The sequence below is a fragment of the Clupea harengus genome, chromosome 17, assembly GCF_900700415.2.
Source record: "Clupea harengus chromosome 17, Ch_v2.0.2, whole genome shotgun sequence".
In the NCBI taxonomy this organism is placed as follows: domain Eukaryota; kingdom Metazoa; phylum Chordata; class Actinopteri; order Clupeiformes; family Clupeidae; genus Clupea; species Clupea harengus.
This window is the reverse complement of record NC_045168.1, coordinates 7,614,443-7,637,960: the sequence shown is the minus strand read 5'-3', so window position 1 is coordinate 7,637,960 and position 23,518 is coordinate 7,614,443. Positions and strand designations below refer to the sequence as shown.

Below are 23,518 nucleotides of genomic sequence, written 5' to 3'. Positions count from 1 at the left end.
AAAAAAAAAAATGCATGAAAACCTGTCACACAAATACTAAAGAGGTACAGAATACCAAGAAATATTTTGATACATGACCTTTTTTCTTTGTTCCTTCTAAATCGTCATTACTGTGTATAGGTCAAGAAGCATTTTATTTCTTGGCAAAAACAATTATTAACTGTTCCTTTAACAGTACTGAATAAACCAATTGCCCCCACCTTTCCATTCAAACCTAACTGGGGTGCAACAGCTGTCGATTTCTGCCACAGCCCTTATATGAGGGCCGCTTGTTGTATATATAACAGGGAGTTGTGGCTGCTCACACTCCAGGTTATCATCCCATTACCCACAGGTAAGACAACCGGAGTGATCAAATGATAATTTACCTAAAACTTTAAGAGCTTTAAGATCCAACAGTTCATTGTGATTCTTTGATCATTCAAATGCTAAGAATTAATAATGACAGTTTAGGGCTTGATAGGTAATCTCTTTATTTTCTTTTTCATTTCAGGGTGATCATTAGGAGAGTGAACATCAAAGGTACTGTAGTTGGTTTTAAAACTTGTGTCTATACTGCACTCGTAATACAGTATACTCAGCATAACATTAAGCTTACTTAAACTCTGAGCTCAGTATCTATACTGGATGTGTAATTTAACTGTGATTCTAAAGTATATTTAACTACATAATGAGTAATTTATGGATATACTTTGTGCCTTGCTGTGGTTGATCTGACTTAACTGTGCTTGTTCTATCTCCATCGACTTTTATTAAGTCTTGAATTATGCCATTTTACAGTGAACTATTTGACTAATGATTAGTTGTGGTCTGTCAAATTTACACACTTTAACAAAAGTCATGCTGTCCAGTATACAGTCGCCAGGCTTGAGATATTTTTGGTAAAATAGCTGTGCTTGCTTGTCTATGATGTGATTTTTATATTCTGACAGTCTAATCTACTCAATCTATCTAATTAACATTATCAAGGACTAAACCATGGGTGACGCGATGATGGCAGAGTTTGGGCCGGCGGCTTCGTTTCTGAGAAAATCAGATATGGAGCGTCTGGAGGCCCAGAATCGCCCCTTTGACATCAAGAGGGCATGCTTCGTGGCTGATCGTGAGGTTGAATATGTGAAGGGAACCATTGTCAGCAGAGACGGGGACAAAGTCACCGTCGATACTGAGTATGAGAAGGTACCGTATTCTTTTACATTTTATTTGAACAAATCTTTTAGACTGTTTTTAAATTATTTAGATATGTCAGTCATACAAATTTTATACATTGTCAATTTTAGACCTACAAAATACATCTATATTCATCATTATATGTAGATTTCCATGATTGCAGGCCTGTAAAAAACACAAGAATTCTGACTTCCGATGAATAATGTCCTCATAGCAAAGATTTGTGGTACGACAGTTGTACAGGAGGAAGAGAAGTAATTTAGTAATAGGTTGCTAGTTCGATTCCTCCTAACCAATTGTGCAGGGCTGTAGTGGAGGGTAAACGCACGTAAACGCAGTTTACGCACCTATTGAATACCTATAATATTTTTCTAAATATCGTTTACACACCTGTAAGTTGCGTTTACGCACGTCAAAGTTCCCTGGGCTTTGTATTCTGAGGTTGGAATAATCGCAAATAAATTTGGTGTCATTTTAATACACCTAAATTTCAAATTGTTGAATTTATAAACGCTGTAGTCTGAATCATTTTCATCTGCGCTGTAGTATGGTCTGTGACCCTCCAATCAGTGCCTTGGCTGCGGCGGCAACACCAATCAGGATCCAGGAAGTATGTAAACACATACACGTTGTGTATTAGCCTGCCTGCCTGCCTACCTGTTCGGAATGGATTAATTAGCCATGGATATCAGGCGATTTTTGAAGAAACCATCGAGTGCTCCCACTCCTACAGATGCCCGCAAAGGGCCTCAAGTACAAAGTAAGACTGAAGAAGATCAATTCAAGTTTTTAAACGTTGTTTTGGTTTGGACAGCATCGCATTAAGACAGGGACAAACTCTATTAATAACGTGCTTGCAAATACGATGATGCAGGTAACAAGCCAGCCTTCCCGGTCCCATCTTAGGTTTTATAGGCCTAATAAAATGTAAATGAGTAATTATCCTCACGCATATCGCTGTAGATTAGGCTAATGAATAGCAAATTGTAGACAGATTCTTTGCAAGCCAGTTGGACATAGCTAAGTGAATTGCTAAGTGAAATGTTATAGCTTAGATATAGAATCTTCCATTTTCGCGGTAAAGGTCAAATATAAGTGTAGAAGAAGAGCAACAGCAGAACAAGCATAAACCCGACCGGTGAGGCAGATGTACTGTTTGCCTCCTCTCCGTGTTTTTTCACTGCGGTTTTATGTCAGATCAGCAAGACTAAGTAGGTTCTACGCATGCGCTCAACCCAGTTTGTGAGGGATTGCGCAATCTGAGATGAGGCACAGCTCGTCGCTGCCTCACCGTCTCACTGTCTCCTGTCAGTTTGAACAGGACATGCGCAAATTCAGCGATTTTGATTATAAAAATGCTCGCAATGAATGATTGGAATCATGCAGAAAATACATTTATAGCACAGATCATGTCCTATAGAGGCCCTTTCTTTTGTCTCCCCCTCCATTGTTGTGAGGCTTACACTTACTTTTCTTTACTGTTTTCTTGAAATGTAATAAACTACAAACACATGTATTCACTGTCATTAATTAAATATGACTTTAACTGATAACATAATGGAATATAGCCCAGACAGCCTTACGGTGCAAACCCATGACACCGTTACGAGCGACGCAATATTATAAATCCCATGCATTTTTTTTATTGATGCATAGTGACAATACAATAACACAAAGAACATCATACATTACAGCAGTATATTAAAACAAAAACAGACAAATGACAATGAACAATGACAACAGAAAAAAACAAAAAAAACAAAAAAAAAAAAGAGGAAAGAAATAATTATCCTTTAACAACCGTGTAGAGGAGACATAAAAGTCTATCATTTTTTTTGTTATTTCTGATCAAACGAAGAGAATTAAGGAGCGAGTCCATTTCTAGCTTAAAGACACGGAAGGATGGCTGTCCTGTAGCCATTTTTGTTTGTGGAGGAAAAATTTCGATTGCAAAGTAAAAAAGTTTACAACAAATTCCAAAGGGTAGTTCACTGGGTTATCATAATAAAAGAGAAAATCCTTTGCAGTAAGGGAATAAGATAATTCAAAAAGATAATTATTTAAGTCATTAAGAAACATTTTTGTCTTCTCACACTCAAAAAAGAGATGCAACATTGTTTCATCTGTGTCGTCACAAAAAGAACAAGCAGAGCTTATGTCAGTATATTTCGCTATATTGACATTCACCGGGTATATTTTATGTAGAATTTTGAAGTGAACCTCCTTTACCTTATTTGTGATACAGTATTTACTGGGTAACAGCCAAGCTTTTTGCCAGTTAATGTCCTGAATCAAAGATCCCCAGTAGAATTTCCCTCTAGGTGTTATCCTTTTTCTGAATTGAAAGATCTGGCGAATATGTTTATTATCACACTTTCTGTCCATCACATCAACCCCATTCAAAAGTAATTTATGTTGTGTTGCATTGTCCATACCAAAAGAAAGGTGACTTTTGATAAGTTGGGTTAATCCCTTAGGGATAGCTTTAGTGACTGAGTTAAATTCCCTAAATGGGACTGGGAGGCCATGACGTGACAGAAATTCTTCATACGTCAGTATAGTGCCAGATCTATCAAACAAAGAAATAATATTATGAATGCCATTCTCAAACCATCTAGAGAGAAACAGGGATTTATTTTTAACTTTAATATCGGCATTGTTCCAAATGAGTGTTTTATGAGGTGAGAAATTGTGAATGAAACACAGTTTCCATGCAAGAAGACATTGTTGGTGAAATTTAGACAACATGACAGGTAATTTGGTAGGGGAATAGTTACATTTTAAAACAAAAGAAAGACCACCAATTTTGTTAAATATATGATTGGGGATAAAAAACCATAAGGAAATGGGATGTATAAGACATCTCCTGATCCAGCCGACTCTAAATTAATTAACTGTGTCTGTGAAGTCCAAGAAATCTAAACCTCCCTTGGCTTTGCAATCAGAGAGCACCTCCTTCTTAAGTTTGTGAGGTTTATTTTTCCAGATAAAGTCCAGAAAATTTGTATTAATCTCCTTTAATGATTTATTATTAATAAATAAAGAGAAGGAGGGATATAGAAAGTGAGAGAGACCGTCTGCCATAGATAAGTCTCTTTGCAACCAAGAGTTAAAAATACTTTTAGTTTTGGCCATTTTTGTTGTATAGTTTAACTGCTGTCTATCTGTTACATTCTTAGTTATGTGAATTCCAAGGTACTTAACAGTATGTTTTACTGGAATATTCTTCATGACGTTGTCATCACACTCGTGCAAAGGTAGGATCTCACACTTGGAAATGTTTAGCTTAAGACCTGAGGCACTTGAGAATTGCTCAACCAAAGTTAAAGCGCAAGACAACTGATCTTTGTCTTGCATAAACAAAATTGTGTCATCTGCCAGTTGTGTAATTTTTATTTCTCTGTCAAAAATATGTATACCTTTAAATTCAAGATCATGGATTACACTTAATGCTAGCAATTCTGTGACCAGGAGAAATAAGAAGGGAGAAACTGGGCAGCCTTGCCTTATTCCACGGTTGATCTCAAATCTATTAGTCGTATTTTGGTTAATTATCACAGAACTATTTATATCCTTATAAAGCATTTCAATAATATTAATAAAATAATCACCAAAACCAAATAACTTAAGAGTCTTCAAAAGAAATGCATGTTCAATAGTGTCAAAGGCCTTGTAGAAGTCTAGAAAAAAGAGAAGAGCCTGTGACTGCACTGCATCAGCATAGTCTAGAAGATCAAGCACCAGTCTTATATTGTTTGTTATATGACAATTTTTCATAAAGCCAGACTGTGTTTCTGATATGATATCACCAAGGCCAGTTTTAAGTCTATTTGCATATACTAAGGCTAATATTTTATAATCAATCGTTAACAATGAAATTGGACGCCAATTGTCAATACAATGTGCGTCTTTACCCGGTTTAGGGATGAGTGAAATAATTCCTTGTTTCATAGTAGTAGTCATCTCCTTTTGCTCCACACATTCTTTATACATACAAATCAAAGGATCCTGAATATATTCCCAAAAATGCACATAAAATTCCACTGAAAGTCCGTCAATCCCAGGAGCCCTCCCCTTTTTCGTGGAATGGAGAGCTTTCCCTATTTCAGCAACTGTTATATTAGAATCACAAACTGCTTTGTAAGTGTCATTGATTATCGGAATATTCTTACTTATTTTCTCAATGAACATGCTGCAGTTACTGGGATGAAACTGAGAAGAGAACAGACCTTTGTAAAAATCTGCAACAAATTCTGTAATTAACATAGGGTCATTAGATTTGGTACCATTTATATTAAGAGAAGTCAGGGCTTTTCTTTGGCCATTCCTCTTCTCCAGTGCAAAAAAATAACTAGAGTTCTTCTCGCCCTCCTCTAACCATTTGGCCCTAGATCTTATAAAGGCCCCTTTAGCTAAATCCAAGTACAACTCGTCAAGTTGCAAGCTGATGTTTTTAATTTCTACCTTTTCTTCATCAGTAATATTCTCCTTAGACAACTCATTTATTCTTTGAAGTAACTTTGTCTCTAATTGATTTCTAGTGGCTTTAATAATTTTACACCTCTTAATGGCAATATATCGTGTTTTGTATTTAAATAACTCCCATTTTTGTTTACATCCCTCACTTAAGTCAGAGAATAATTCAGTTATCAGGTCTTTAACACTATTGTTAAAGTGTTCATCTTTTAGTAAGTTATTATTCATCTTCCAATAGCCTCGTAATAGTGGAGTGTCCTGCTGGCTGCCCAGTTTAATTGTTATCAACTTATGATCAGACAGTGGTGCGAATGAATGTAAGACTTCCTTAACAAAATGAATAGCGGATTGGGAAATCAAAAAAAGATCAATTCTTGATTTAAGTGTTGAGTTTTTGTTCGACCAGGTGAAGTCCATTAGATCAGGGTTAAAATAACGCCACGTGTCTACCAAAGAAAGAGCAGAACACAAAGATAAAATCAAATTATTTGCCAAAGGACCCTGACTCAATCTAGGGGGGAATCTATCAACACTTGAATCGACACATTCGTTAAAGTCACCCCCAAAGACCACATAAGAGTCACTATATTTGTCAAGAAGTAATTTGGTATTATTCGATATCTGGACAAATAAAGTTTTGTTGGACAAATGTGAGTTATATCCATAAACATTACATACAATAAAAATGCCATTGTCTTGTTTTATAACAATCATCACCCATCTTCCTTCAGAGGTTTTCACTGTTTCTAACACTTCACCTTTGAATTTGTGTAAAAGTATAGCAACCCCTGCTGAGTTATTACTTCCATGACTATAATGTATAGTATTCCCCCATTGTGATCTCCAAAATTTGACATCCAATTCAGTTGAGTGAGTTTCTTGGAGCATTACAATGTCTGCCTCGCTTCTTTTACAAAATAAAAATAAAGCTTTCCTCTTCACAGTATCACGCATTCCTCTTACATTTAAAGACAAAATAGACAAAGACTTGAAAACATAATCCATAACAGTGAAAGATAACAGTTAACACTTAAACAAGAACTTTGAAAACTTACAAACTCACCTACAAAGAAGAGGTGGATAACAACTATCATTTTTTGTAACACAAAAGACTTCTAAAAAAAATTGGATTCTTAACAAGTAAAGATAGAGAATTCCAATGCACCATTGTAAAATGAAATAACTGCTTCAAAAATCAGGAATCTCTGGTGTAAAAGGCTGTGTTTCCTTCAAATTTCCCTTACACAGTCAGTGGATGTTATATAAAAAAGGGTTAACAAAAAGGTAAAAAAGGAGCTGAGCAAAACCATTATGAATTTAACTTGAGTCCTCGTGAAGAGATCACAGAAGTTGTAAAGAAAAAAAACTAAAATCAAGTTCACTTCTATGAGTTCGTTTTCACAGTAAAAGTAACCTAGGGATTCATTTACAGTATTTGTATTTGTTCCTTATCCGACATCTGAGAAGTCGTATTTCTTCCCGTCAATAAGGGCAAATGAGCTCTTAAAAGACGCTTTCTTACCCTCCTCTCGTGCCTTCTTAACTAATGGCCAGAGCCTTTCCCTCGCGGCTCTGTCCTCGGGAGACAGAGGTTCCGTGATGGTCAGATGTTTAGCCTGAAGATACTTGGACTTCCTAACGGCATGCCAAACCGCGTCTCGAACTCGTCGCACTGCAAAGAGGATGATGATTGATCTGTTCTTCCTTTCTTGTTTAGATCCAAGACGATGAAAAGCTTCGTGTCAACGAATGTCAACTCCTGCATGTAGACTGTCACAGACGTCGGGTGCCACCTGTTGTAGAATGTCGATGACTCTCGTTCTCACGTTCTCCCCATCAGATTCTTCCAAACCGTGAAGTTTCAAAAAACATTTCCAGCTATAGCGGCGGGATTCATTCAAGGTTGTTTTTAGAGTGCTGTTTTCCGCTTTCAAATGTTGAATCTCGCTTTGCATTTGGTGCAGTTCCTTCTTGTTTTCACTCACATCCACCACGAGTTGTTTCACCTTTACAGAAAGACTTTCAATTTCTCTGGAGGTAGCCTGAGTTGTCTTCTCAATTTTGGAAATCTTATGGAAGGTTGCATCATGCTTGGCAGATAGTTCCTGGATAGCAGCCATAACGTCCAAAATACTTTCATTATTACTAGCCATAGCTGTTCCTGTTTCCTCACGTTTCGTTTTCTTACTAAATGGTTTTGTTGGGGTGTCTGGCTCGGTTACTTCAGTTACGTTGTGAAAAGATGGACTCGAATCGAACCAAACTTTAGCGTCATCTTCACCTGAGTCCACAGGAGAATGTATAGCACTGGAGCTAGCACTAGCTGCCAGTGCCATATCTAGGGGATCCTGCAGCATGTTATCCGTCTGCTTTCCTTTTTTTCTTTAATTTTCTGCCCATACACTCAAATCAAAGTGTCTTTAATTAAATAATTATAAACACACGTGTGTTTTCTCAAAATTATGATTCAATTATAAGTTGTTATACCACTTCAGTGGAAGTTTCTCTACGAGCTCGGGTTTACATATCCACCCGCGACGACGCCATCTTGGCTCCCCCCCTATAAATCCCATGCATTTCAACGGGAGCCAATCTATTGTGACGTAGAGCACCGTTTTGGGCGACGCGACCGATAAAAGTTGGAAAAAGTTGAATCCTATGCAAATGAGGAGCGATTATTCCCGGCAGCGGCCAATCAGATTGCTAACTAGCTCACTAGTCCAGTCTGTTATGCTATTTCCACACGCTACAACACGCCCACTCAAAGCGATGGAAGCGTATCGCGTCGCTGTTATGGGTTTGCACCGTTACAGAGTCGCGACGCTTTGTGTTGCGTTGCTTCGTGTCGAGGTCTGTCATATCACAAAATTCATAGTTTACCCACCTCTAATTTTACCATTACAGCCCTGCAAGTGTGTAAGTGTCCTTGAGCAAGACACTGAGGGCCTCATTTACTAACATTGCGACCGCAGCGCAATCTGCACCTTTGCCAACCTGCATATAGCGCACGGTATTTTGCATCGTATTTATCAAACAAGAACCTTATCTGAATGTGTCGACGCCTAACCAGTGTAATCAGCGCCTAACTCCGCCCATTAGTGTTATTTAGCGCGCAGCTAATATAGGGAAGAAAGAGCCTGCGTGTTCCTTCCACCCATGGATGATGAGTTAAAATTAGAATTAGAGCTTTTGGTTCACGAGGTTACAGCAAACTAACCCGGGTAAATATAGAAACTCATAAATATTTCTCCATTTAGCCCTTCCGTCCACACTAAAAGTTGTGATCACTTTGAATTCAAGACTGTCTTTTATTGGTGAGCTGATTTTGGGAAATTAAACTTTTCAGCGAACATTGAGTTTCTGGGTTACTATGGTTACCCCTCAGGGTGCCTGTGCAGCTTCACATTAACAAGTTTATGTTCACGAGTTCATATTCACACATATTAACATGAGTTAATCACACACAGGCAACTGCAAACTGTTAAGATGGTTCCCTAAGCTAGAGATAGCTAGGATAGTTAATATCCAGGTTAACTGCTTCATAACGTCAAAATAAACATGGAAGGTGAAATGAATATGCTGCTCTGTCTCTACAATTTACTTACCGGTAGTTTAGTTACTGTACTTCGAGTACAAGTACTTTTCCTGAATAGATACGCGTTACTCCTACGCAGAAGGTGTGCACTGTACTCGGTGTGCTTGAACTATGAGTGAAAATACGGTTTAAACCATACAATGAGCGGCGATTCTGGGTAAGACGTGGCCAAACTTTTCCCGAACAGCTAGCTGGTGGGACAGTTTGTAATTATATTGGTTTGTGTGCCTATTAAATGATATATCAAATATAAACATTTAAAAAAAAAATTACATTTAATGATGTTCGTATTTTTCAAATTTCTCGCAGGCACATAGTTTTCATTTAGCAGCTGATATGTCATCAGGGATGCAAACACATGTATGGTCAAAAAAGAGAGAGGTAATTGAAGCCCTCGCCCCGTGGAAAATATCCATATTGCCACCAACCCCCTGACATCCTTGGCCCACCCCTATAGGCACATAGAGTAAAATGAAATTCTGAAAATTCTTCTTCCTGGCCACCTCCTGCAATGTATGCAGGGCCTTCCGTCTGGCTGCATTCATTTTCTTAACATGTTTGAGACGTGTCTGCCTCTCTTTGGCCAGAGCAGTAGTCTTGGCCTTCTCTGCACTTTCACATGTAGCACTGCAGCCATACTCCGAGCTGGATATTTCCCCAAACTCATGACATGGGCCCACCACTTCACAATGCAGTCCCCCCAGGATTTCGCTGTCCTTTTTTGTGATGGTTGGGGCCTAAAATTTCTGATTTCGCGGGAGCTTTTCCAAAAAGTTGCGGTATTTTTTAGGTGTTTGTTGCGATGCAATTGCGGGAGCAAGTGGAAGTTGCGATAGAGTTGCGAATTTCCCTCTTTGTAATTACAATTGAGTTATTTGTTTAAAAAATAAGTTATCAATAAACAAACATTCATTAAGGAACAAACCCATTGAGAAATGGTCCTCTAAATAACCTCACCAACATGCCAAACAAAAGATTAACGGGACTACAAAAATGTAGCAAAATAGGCTGTTCTGCCCTCTGCTTATTCAGGTCAGCAAATGTATATTGCTTGTATTGTTGTTATGGAAACGAAATTGGACTTTTATTTTGACATCATTTAAATGTTCGTCTTGTGGGAAAGGCAACAGCTGGACAGTTATCTAGAAACATAGCTAGTTATGCTATGTTATGCTAAACATGTAGCGGGAACAGTACATAGGCTTTACTTATCCACAAGGAAGTGCACCTGATGGTATTACAAAAGGACCACCAGTAAGACTGAATAAAACGTTATGAATATCTCAGCCTTCACATATAACGAAAAAAAAACAGCCTGTGTCACTGATCTGTCTGGTCTTCTGACGTCCTGCCTGCATTTCTGCCGTTCTCATTCTATGCTTATCAATCGGTTTTGCTATCCTTGTTGATTTATTTGAACTGTATAGGTGTTTATGTTGTTCGATTTCATATATTATTTTAAAGTCGTCCAATTTCAAGTAACCCATTCTTCAACAATATCTGCTACCTCATCTTCAAACAGAAAGTAACGTTAAATCTCCATTGCAACAGCTTTCGAGGATTTGGGAAATAATTGCTGCTGATTTCCTTTTTTCTTATTTACTTGTTTGGTGGAGGCAATCCAGAATTACTGTTGATAAAATTATAATCAGACCCCCCCCCCCCCCCCCTTAAAAAAAACTCTTCGGATCTGCACGATTCACACAAGTCACCCAAACTGACGTGAAAAAAGCGGGAGGCGCCGAAAAGCGCGCTGTTTGCATCCCTGGTCACGCTAAAACACCTCTTGCTTCGCTACTAATACATAATTAGGCGCACTTTACGCATCTCCTCCCATCTCTTTGCGACGAACACCCACTTCCCAGCAGCGGTAATCTGCGCTTTTACTCAGGTGCGCCTCCTTTGGAAATACGGTTTTATGTCTTTACCCGCTATTTTACGCCTGAAATGGGCGTAATCCTGTTAGTAAATGAGGCCCTGAACCCCTAACTGATCATGATGTATGAAAAAAAATGCAATTTCCTTGTACGTCGCTTTGGATAAAAGCGTCTGCTAAATTAAATTAAATTTGTATGACTGACATATTCCCTCCTTCTCAAAGACTGTCACTGTGAAAGATGTAGACGTCCACCCCCAGAACCCACCCAAGTATGACAAAATTGAGGACATGGCGATGTTCACTTTCCTGCACGAACCTGCTGTGCTGTTTAACCTCAAAGAGCGTTATGCAGCCTGGATGATCTACGTGAGTACAATGACAAGTGTGTCTTAGGTTCTCAGGAGATGTCAGATATGTTCAAACAAATCATGATCAATCTCATGTCTCTTTGTACAGACCTACTCTGGGTTGTTTTGTGTCACTGTCAATCCCTACAAGTGGCTGCCAGTGTACAACCAGGAAGTTGTTGAGGCTTACAGAGGCAAGAAGAGGACTGAAGCTCCTCCTCACATCTTCTCCATCTCTGACAATGCCTACCAATACATGCTGTCAGGTAAAAAAGTCTTCATATATTCAAATCAAATCTGAGTGTTGTATACAAACATCAGTTAAGAAACACTTAAAAAGGATATTTCATATTTTAGGTATAATCAATACATATACATGTAAAAGATATATAAAAAAAACACAGGAAAATGAAATGAAATGAATTTGTTTGTTTTGTTTGTTTAGACAGGGAGAATCAGTCCTGCCTCATCACGTAAGTACACTATAGTAATACTGTTTCTATTTCTGACTAAAGTGCTGGTACAAAATAATAACATAAAAACTAAATTCCTCGCCCTTCTTTTTAAGTGGAGAATCTGGTGCTGGGAAGACTGTGAACACCAAGAGAGTCATTCAGTACTTTTCCAGCATTGCTGCTGTAGGTGGAGGCAAGAAGGATCCGAATGACAAAAAGGTTGTTAAATTGAGACAGTGCCTCTTCTGTGTTTAATGAAAATTCCCCCTAATCAAAATGGCAGTGACACTGATAGGTGTTTCTCTTCAGGGAACCCTGGAGGATCAAATCATCCAGTGTAACCCTGCTCTGGAGGCCTTTGGTAATGCAAAGACCATCAGAAATGACAACTCCTCTAGATTTGTAAGTATAACTTTGGATTGACAAACGTCACTCAAGAAATAGAAATAAAATCCTAGCAATGCACAACAATGCATTATGAATGCTAAAAACATGATTTCTATGTTTTTGTCAGGGTAAATTCATCAGAATCCACTTTGCTGCAAGTGGCAAACTGGCCTCTGCTGACATTGAGACATGTAAGTGAACTTCAGTTAAATTACATCAAATCAAAATCTATTATTCCTGAAATGCTGAAAAACATCTATTTCCTCATCATTTGGCAGATCTCCTGGAGAAGTCTCGGGTGACTTTCCAGCTCAAGGCTGAGAGAGATTATCACGTCTTCTACCAGATCCTCTCTCAGAGGAAACCAGAACTGCTGGATTAGAATTCCCAAACTTTAACATAACATTACATCACATGTGCCTTACTGAGGAAGAAACTGATGAGAACCATATTCTTCCATTTTAGAGATGCTGCTCATCACAAGCAACCCCTTCGACTATCAGTTCATCTCCCAAGGACAGACCACAGTAGCTTCCATTGATGATGGTGATGAGCTGCAAGCTACTGATGTAAGTAAAGCTGATGTTGTCTTTAAGTTAGTCTTCTAAAAAAGCCTGCTGGATAGAAACACATTGGAGAATTTTTCTATTTGGTTCTTATCTGTTTTCAGCTGTAGGAGCCCTGCAATGTCCCTGTCCTTGTGAAGTATTACTATGTTAATAATACAAATAATAATAATACTTTAAACTTATATAGCGCTTTTCTATGTACCCAAAGACGCTGGGTGATTTTGGGTTACATATGTAGTTATATACAAAGCTAGTGAGTGTAATTTGACCACTTACTCTATTATTTACACTACAGGAAGCTTTTGATGTGCTGGGCTTCACTGCAGAAGAGAAGATTAGCATTTACAAGCTGACTGGTGCCATCATGCACTATGGCAACTTGAAGTTCTGCAGAAGCAGAGAGAGGAGCAGGCAGAGGCTGATGGCACTGAGGGTATGCTATCCAAACACTGCTTCATTATGATAAAAAGGACCACAGGCTTTTGCATCTTGACAGTCAATATTACCTGACCACACTGAATAATAACCAAGGTTGTGACAAAGATTGTTTTTTAGCTACTTAAAATCATGATATAACAACTCCTATTATCCTAAGGTTTAGATCGATAGCTTCCCCTAAAAAACGTGGTCACAAAATTGTATTCATAAAATGTATCAATGCATAAATGTAATATAACTGCATATAGTATGTGTTTCTTAAAACCGATATAGACAAGGCTTCTTATCTGATGAACTTGAACTCTGCTGACGTCATCAAGGCCTTATGTAACCCAAGGGTCAAAGTAGGAAATGAGTGGGTCACCAAGGGACAGAGTGTCCAACAGGTAGGAGAGATGCAAGTTTTGTCAGAACTTTGTCCCCTTGTCAATTAAGTATAAGTATAAGTATATTGAATGAATGTATTAAGTATGTTTCCATTATTAACCCCTCATTTCGAAGGTGTACTATGCCATTGGAGCCCTGTCCAAGTCAATATATGAGAAGATGTTCAACTGGATGGTAGTGAGAATCAACAGCCAATTGGACACTAAACAAGCTCGCCAGTACTTCATTGGTGTGCTGGATATTGCTGGATTTGAGATCTTTGATGTGAGTTTGTAAGACAAAACAAACATCTAGTTAAAAAAGAAACCTGATGCTATAAAAGGCCAACAACACATCTTTCTCTTTTATAGTTAAATACCTTTGAGCAACTATGCATCAACTTCACTAATGAGAAGCTGCAGCAGTTCTTCAACCACCACATGTTTGTGCTGGAGCAAGAGGAGTACAAGAAGGAGGGCATTGTGTGGGTTTTTATTGACTTCGGCATGGACTTGGCGGCGTGCATTGAACTCATCGAAAAGGTGTGTAAATCTATAGTTCATATGTATAATTACCTTATTGTTAATATGTCATTTTTTAACACATTTTAAGATCTAGTTCCAGTTCCTTCCCTAGAGCAGTAAAATAACATATTTGTTTCAGGAATCAACTTACAATGTGCTAATAAGAAGAATGAATGTGATTTCAGACCTAGATTTATTAAGAGAAAAACACACCAACAATGATCTGATATTTCTTATGTCTGTGTATACTACAGCCCATGGGGATCATGTCCATCCTTGAAGAGGAGTGCATGTTCCCCAAGGCCAGTGATGCTACATTTAAATCCAAGCTTTATGACAACCACTTGGGCAAAAATGCCTGCTTCCAGAAGCCCAGGCTAGTCAAGGGGAGACCAGAGTCCCATTTCTCCCTGGTTCACTATGCTTGAACTGTTGATTATAACATTTACAACTGGCTGGTGAAAAACAAGGACCCCCTCAATGAGACAGTTGTGGGACTGTATCAAAAGTCATCAATGAAGATGCTGGGACAACTCTTTGCTGGATATGCTGGGGCTGATGGTGGTAAGCTATTTATCCATTACATAAAACAAGACCTTTATTATATGTTTACTCTAAAGACGATTTAATCTGGGGTTTTTTACGACAGGAAAGACTTTGAAATGAGCCAGCGTACCAGCAAGATTGAAGATGAGCAAGCTATGGGAGCAGATACCTTACTGGAAAATGACTCAAGTAAAAGTAAAAGTAACCTTTTAGAATACTACTTGAGTAAAAGTCTTAAAGTATCGGATCTTTACTGTACTTAAGTATCAAAAGTAATTTTCTGATATTAAATGTACTTAAGTATTGAAAGTAAAAGTACAAGTAAATGCTGTTAATAAAAAAAGCAAAGGGTCAGAATTTTGAGAATTATGACGTTTATTCCGACTAGAATGAGCATACTTATAAACTGGGCCTTATTTGAACACAATTTTAACACAATAGGCAATACTTAAGTAGCAACGAAAGTAACAACCCAGTCATTACTTGAAACTGAAAAATGTTTTGTTCATCTTCAAACAAAACGTCCCAAAAAGCCATTATGAATTTTAAAAATTTGAATCTTTGTAACATTTTGTGAGTGGGCTCCTGAGTATCCCAAGGTATGCATAAGGCACAACCTGAGAGCAATAACCTGGCGATCTGATACAAAGCCATAGCATTACATCAGCAAGCAAGTTATCGGTACAGTGACTATGAAATACTTTCAGCAACATGCACACACATCCCTTGAACAATAACGTTACTAGCAGCTATTTTGCTCCACACTGCTACGTTACTGTACTGTAGATTGACACCATCCTAGCTAGCTAGCTAGATACCTCGCCAGAGATGGAATAAAGAATAAGAATAAATAATCTTTGTAGGTTATTGGCTAGCTTGAAATATTATACACAGATCTTACCCAGCGGTGAAAGAACATGACTAGTCTACATGTGCTGGTGGCATTTAATGAAGAGGTCGTGGGGTTTCTCATTTTTTGATTGAGACCTGTGTGCTTTTGCTTCAATTATTGTTGTGTCTCCTTCGTTGTTGATCTTAATGTTTTGGATATATCCTTCCACTGCATATTGCAGTCCATTTTGCCTTGATCTGGAGGATATCGCGGAGATGTTACTCCAAAAAGAATCACTGACACTGACAGACAGTATAGTGCATGAACGAGTTCAGAAGACGTAGCAATGAGGACGGGGCTTTTGCGAACGGTCAATAGCGCATTAACGTGCGCTAGGACCACTGATTCGCCAAACCTGCTTGCAGTCTGTGTTCTACCCCAGTCCCCGACGTTGGTCTCGTCACTCTCATGATTTAAATTGATTTGATTTTGTAACGAGTAACGAAGGTTTAGGAGAAATGTATCGGAGTAAAAGTATCAGTTTTCTTTGCAAAATGTAGAAAAGTAAAAGTAAACAGAAATATAAGTAGTAAAGTAAAGTATAGATATCCAAAAAAACTACTTAAGTACAGTAACGAAGTATTTCTACTTCGTTACTATACAACACTGTTGAAAATAAAAAAATGGTCAGTTAGACTGGGACTGTTTCTTAGAATTGTGAAGGAATGTTCTATGTGTATATAATAATGTGCTTATATGTTTCAACAGGGTACTCTAGAGCATGAGGAGGGTAAGATCCTGAGAGCTCAGCTGGAGTTCAACCAGGTCAAAGCTGATATTGAACGTAAACTTACTGAGAAGGATGAGGAACCAGCAGAGAGTGGTGGATACCCTGCAGAGCTCCCTGGAGTCTGAGACTTGCAGCAGGAATGAGGCTCTCAGGCTGAAGAAGAAGATGGAGGGAGACCTCAATGAGATGGAGATCCAGCTCAGCCAGGCCAACAGGCAGGCAGCTGAGGCTCAGAAGCAGCTCAGGGGTCTCCACGGGCATCTGAAGGTTAAAAAGCAGTATATAACGTCAGTCATAACTGTAGATGCAAATATGTCCATGTGCATTTACGATTTCTAAAATGTATCCATCATAGGACTCTCAGCTACATCTGGATGAAGCTGTCCGGGCTGGCGATGATCTCAAAGAGAACACTGCAATTGTGGAGAGACGCAACAATCTGCTGCAGGCTGAACTGGATGAGCTGAGGTCCCGGGTGGAGCAGACTGAGAGAGGCCGGAAACTGGCTGAACAGGAACTGCTGGACGTCAGCGAGAGGGTGCAGCTGCTGCACTCTCAGGTAAAATCCTAAACATGGTGGTTCTTCTGACTAATGCATAATGCGACACAGACTATCATGAACATTTTTGTCTTCTCACATAGAACACCAGCCTGCTTAACCAGAAGAAGAAGCTGGAGGGTGATACATCTCAGCTGCAGACTGAAGTGGAGGAGGCTGTGCAGGAGTGCAGGAATGCTGAGGAAAAAGCCAAGAAGGCCATCACTGATGCTGCCATGATGGCAGAGGAGCTGAAGAAGGAGCAGGACACCAGTGCTCACATGGAGCGCATGAAGAAGAACATGGAGCAGACCATCAAGGACCTGCAGCACCGTCTGGATGAAGCTGAGCAAATCGCCATGAAGGGTGGCAAGAAGCAGATCCAGAAGCTAGAGTCCAGGGTGAGTGCTCTATTTTACTCATTTGAGTTTATGCCTTGTTCAGTCAGAATATCTTTTCAAAATATAGTTTTGACATTTGGTTCATGTGTCTACATAGGTGAGGGAGCTTGAAAATGAGGTTGAGATGGAGCAACGGAAGGCCGGTGATTCTGTCAAGGGGATCCGTAAATATGAAAGACGCATCAAGGAGCTCACCTACCAAGTAAGTATAATTTCATAAAAAAAATCTGGAAAAATGTCTTGGTGTGTCTCTCCCCCACATCACATAGATACTAGTGCTGTCAAACGATTAAAATATTTAATCGCGATTAATCGCATTTATGTCATAGTTAACTCAAAATGAATCGCGATTAATCGCAAATTTTTATCTATTCTAAATGTCCCTTCGTTTATTTATTTTTTCCATCATTTTATTTTTATTTGAATGCCCTTATCAACATGGAAAAGTGGATTGGCTTGCTTTATGCAAATGTTTTATTTGATTGAAAACCAACATTGCCAAACAGGGCGGTACCAAATAAAATTATAAAGTGCACATTTCAGATAAACAAGGACTCAGCCTATAGTGCAGTTAAACCATGGCTTAATATTTTCTTTTTTTCAAGTTTGCTGGGAACATAGCAGTCAGGCCTCTTATTTCAGAAACAATGAATCGTAACAGTTAGGTTACCAATAAAAGGTAAGCCTACTACTTCTTTGCTTTCAGCCAGCTGCCTGTTGACATTTTCAGACAACAGTGAAGCTCGCTTCTTTTGCACAACACAACTTTTAAAAGTAAACTTTCCATTCAGAAGCTTTTTATCATCCTTTCGCCGTATTGCGCCTCACCATTCACTCAAACTGTAACGTTAGCCTATTACACAGTTTGCGAGGCCAAAAAGAATGTTAATCTTAAAAAAAAAAAAAAAATCGCGTTAATCTCGCGATAATTCTTTTTACGGCGTTAAAAGGGGTTTGCGTTAACGCCGTTAATAACGCGTTAAACTGACAGCACTAATAGATACACAGTAATACTACATGCACTTACCTCTTAATCTACAGACTGAAGAAGACAAGAAGAATCTGCATCGTCTCCAGGATCTAGTGGACAAACTGCAGATGAAGGTCAAGTCCTACAAGAGAACAGCAGAGGAGGCTGTAAGTTTTCCATAATTCACCACTAATTTCATTCAGACATACCTAGAGTGATCTGTCACTTAATTCCGTGACTAATTATGTTTTTCAGCAGGAACAGGCCAACAGCAATTTGGGCAAGTTCCGCAAGCTGCAGCATGAGTTTGATGATAGAGATGCCAAAAAATCATTCATCAATCAAAAAGTCATAAAATGTGCCAACCATCGGCCATTAATGCTAAAACTCCCACTGTAACCTGAGGCATAACCTTTTATCTGACAAGAAAAATCACAGATCTATGTTCTTGCTACCAGCAGCTTTTCAGCCAATCACAACCAAAACTAGTGGGCAGCAATTCACCTTGATAACATGTTTGCCTGATCAAGATACATATGTAGATACAAGATACGTATGATTAAAACAGATTATACATGCAAATCATATCATATTTCCCTTGCAGAAAGGTCATGATGAAGAGTGAATCTCAGACTTGGACCTTTCCAAAGAGCATGTCTGCCTTACAGGGATTAAGTTATCCTTTTAGCTGTGCTGTGTTACAGTAGATTTAATAAAATGCGTGTCAAAAATATAATTCTGGTTGTCATATTTTAGTGAATTTTAGCTAGCACCTGATCAAATAATACATTTTTGCTTCAAAGCAATGCATTTACTATAAAAGCAAGCAGATAATGAGCCAGCACAAGGCAGTTGGCACAATGGTAGAAGTATGTCCCCAAAAGCCTCTTAAAGAAGCTTGTTTTTGAAAAATGTAAAAATGCATTATGTACATGTTACTAATAATAGAACTGTGACTAAGAACATTTTCTGAATTTTGATGAAGGCCAGTCAGTTGCATTTCTGTGAGGGAATATATTGTTGGTGTGCAAGGATGAGAAGTTGGAGAGGCTGGACTAACTAACTTGGGGGACTGAAAAAAATTGGCTGAAAAAAAAAAAAAATCCCCACGGGTTAACTGAAATGTAACAAAAAGGGGTGCTTACCTACGTCAATATCCAATATCCAAGACTGGCCGCTGTTCAGTTAAAGGAGGAGTTAAGAGTGAACAGCTGACAGCATGTGGATGGGAATGAGGTGAGGTGGTGTAGTGTTGGAGGAGTGAGGTTGTCCTTAAAGGTCCACAGGCACAAACCAAGGGCGGAATGGGTGTCCGAAGGTTTTAGCGTGTCTGTCTTTCTACGCTTTGCTGAAAACATGCTTATTTATTAAAGCACCCTTCTTGGTACGACCATAATTAATCTGACTCCATTTTATTTAGTCTGACCTCCGGTCATTTCTTTGGATACCTACAGTCTGTCATATGAATACCCCTCTTACTTTTTAATAGCCGGTTTCTTTTAGGAATAGTGTCACACAGGATTTTGCCACGGCCAATTTTTTATCTTGACATATTTCACGGACACAACCTGTTTCTAGTTCTGGTTACTACCTCAGAGGATTCAGTGCTGTTACGGGTTTTTGCAGCTTGTTCGATCGACTTGGTTCAGGGACGGGCGCCAGGCTGCTGTACGTCTCTGTATAACCATTCAATTCAGTGCAGAGGCTGGTCGGCAATCCACCGCTGTATAATACAATTAACAGTTCTGCTGTAGCGTGTCTAGCCCAGTTGATTTAGCCAGTATCCTCCAGACTTACACTTAACATTGCTTTTGGTTTGAAACTAATCCTAGGCAACCATTGCGGAAACACCATTACCTACGAATACTTCTCTAGTTAAGAATTTCTGGAGAGGCCACAGTGGGTCAGAGTTTAACAATTTATTTAGTCAGGTACAAGTTACTAATACAGTTACACATTCAACGAGTATAAGGTGAATAATCTAAGGCTACAAGTATAAAAGAAACATACAAAACATCCAAACACTCAGAGAATATGAGCATACCTGGCTGCTCAGAAGATGACTACACATAGAGTGCAGGAGACTCTGTTTACAGAATGCTCCAAGTCCTTTGACTATCTTCCCTTTAAGTAGCCATTAAGTCCTACATCTGGTATAATAATTAACCACATGGACAGTGGTTTCTAGTGATGAGGATCACACATTTAAACAGACAAATGGATGGGGTTCTCACCCAAAGATGGGGTATGCCCCCTCCAGAAAGAGATTACCTAACAACCCACAGAGACCAGAATTCTCATGTCACTGAAATCCATGGTAAAACTAATCTATGCAGCTGTAGGACCGAGACCACTCTACCACTCAAAATGAGGCCATTCAAATAAGCCCAAACAAAGAAATCATTGTCCAATGCAATATCTCACTAAAATTCAAATTAATTTTCCTGTCCCTAGTTTCACCCTGGCATGGAAAAGCACAGGGAGAAAGCCAGAGAGACAGAGGATAGAGAAAGGAGTCCCAGCAGGAGGGTGGGAAGATCAACAAATGGTACAGTGCAGTCCTGGAATGTGTGTTAGGGGCACCATAAACCAACACCTAACCCACACCCAATGAGTAATTACAAGTGGAAGAAGGCCCTCTGTTGTTTTCCAATCCTAAAATTCACATTCTACCTTACACACATAACTGACCAATATTTAATTGGTTCAAGAACACTTACCACTTTTAAAATGAACCACCACTTCAATATTATGCTTCCTGGGAAGTCCTAGATGTCTTGCTTCTCTGAACAGGGATCCAAACCTTCATGTAAGAACAATGAAAGAAAACATTAATCTACACAAAATGACCAATCAGAATCAGAATCACCTCGTAAAATATGAGTAAGAGCATCCTGTACAAAAGCCCTGTAGGAAAACGAATGAAGTATCTTTAGACTTCAGACTATAACACAAGGGTAATACATATAGATAGCTGTGGGCACTGCAATGACTGTTGTCCAAGGCAAAGGAGGAGGTTAATACTGTAATGCTATTGCAGGAGGACTCTCAACTGAACAGCTGAGATGAGATGACCTTTACATAAGCATCATCACTTGCTCCTCAAGCTCCTCACAAGCTGTGTTCCTCAATCAGACAGAAGCACTCAGCAGGCATTTCACAAGTTATATTTGTCCTCAAGGACAATGGCAAGGAAACCATGCAGAGTAAACGAGACTGAGCAGAGAATCAGGTGTCACCATACAGTCAACCTGAGATGTCTACAACTCCCAACCATACCCTTAAGTGGGCTTCATAGTTCATCTGCTGATTCTGAATTCATTGTCATGACTTTCCCTTATGTACCTCAGCATATAGCATTTATCAAAACAATGATTTTTATTAAAATAGCAAAAGAACAGAATTTTATTTTTCTATGAAAAGGGTCATTGAGTTTATTTTCATAATTACAATCATAACCATGAACTTAAAATGAAAACGAAATATTTACCAAGAACATCCTGATCTGATCCTGATCCTGCAAGTTCCATCCAAATGTTATGACAGTTTCCTCTAAGCAATTTACAATTAATGAAGTAATGAAAGTTTGGCTGGAGTCATGGGATGTTAATGAAAGATGTCTAAGCACTCATCAATGGTACTTGGGCCTTGTTGTTTCCCTCAACATGTTTCTTTAGCTGTTTATACTTAACCAGGTCACATTTATGTTACTTCCACTACTGTGTTACTGTTCTAAATGTAAGAGTCTAACGCAACTGGCGTAACTGCAAATGGTGACCTTGGACCAAAGGAGTCAATAGTGTATGATGGGTCTACACAACTGGAACAAGTTCAGTTAACTATACAAGCTGTTATTCTCAGTCATAGGAGGGCAGCAAGCAGATATTTCACAGGGCTATCTTTATACTTAAGTCTGAAGGCAGATTTAACAATATTGCACTGACAGGATGGGACTATGTGAAGTGTGACTACCAGCTGTCAGCTGACTGACCTTGGCCATTCCTTGGCAACTGGATATCTTCAATTAAATATTCTGACTGAAAATTCCATTTTGTGCATATTTTGCCTCAGGCTACTCACAGGCTACTCACAGGCTACTCATTGGACTAAAAGTTGATGACAAATGAAAAACTTGAAAGTGAAAGCAGTCAAACTATTAGCTTGTTTGCCTGAAACACATCACTCACACTTAAGTTTCACTCATCTGAAACCTGTTCATCCTGGTCCAATATCCAAAGGTGCAAAAATGATTAGTTCCATACTCACTCTGTATCACGTACACCCCACATGTAATTATATGATACTATTTTGAAATCTTTCCAAATACAGAGGATGACCTTGTGTATCAACCAGAAGCCTACACAGAAGCCTAGTAACTCCCAGAGTGTTCATCCTGGTCCAATATCCAAAGGTGCAAAAATGCATCCCAACAGTACTACTTGCCCAATCAAAGTGTGGGAATCACTTAAAAACTCTGCACACCTTTAATATCAAGTAGAGATACTTGTCAGGTACAGGCCATCCATAGAGACTGAGCATCCCTGTTTACTCAGTGTTCTGTGTAATTCAACATCAGAGATTATGCCTGTAAATCTTCCTGTAAATTAGTGACAGCCTTAATGTGGTTAGAGTTGGTATCCTACACGAATTTCAACTGTCCTCAAAAAATTATCACTTGCACTCAAACAATTCTCTGACACCTTATGGAGTCTCCTCAGCTGTTCTCACAGACTGATGGCTATTAACACCCCAGCTTCTTAGAATGGCCCTACTTACAGGACAGGACCATGAACCATGTCTTTAAGCTGTGAGTAACTGATGCCGTTAGCACACAAACTTAACCTTCAGACGTCTCCCTTCAGCACTGAGGCAACAATAATGGAAGAGGTGCTACATGCTGTTCTTCTCAATCAAAGACAGACACTCTGCAGGAATCTCATAGTGCTTACTTTCTGCTTAAGTGAGAAGCCTAAGAAATCAATAATGTGTCAAGGAGACAGGGCAAATTGATGCTTTTTCATCTGATGGCAGCTGACTGACCTTAACCTTCGCTGGAATGACACCAGCTAGGCTTTGTTATAGGACACACGTTAGCACCTGTGTCTACCAGAGAACACTCATAAACAACACTTGAAGAATTTCAGATGGAGCAATATTCCATATAGATCACTGCCAGACTTAAGATGTCCATCTTTTTTGGCAGAGATGCTTTACAAAGACACAAAAACATCACTG

The 23,518-nt window shown here is 39.0% G+C and overlaps 1 pseudogene; it reads left to right on the top strand.

Moving 5' to 3' along the window:
* Nucleotides 1-978: 978 nt before the first annotated feature.
* Nucleotides 979-18,866, top strand: LOC105893903 (annotated as a pseudogene).
* Nucleotides 18,867-23,518: the final 4,652 nt, after the last annotated feature.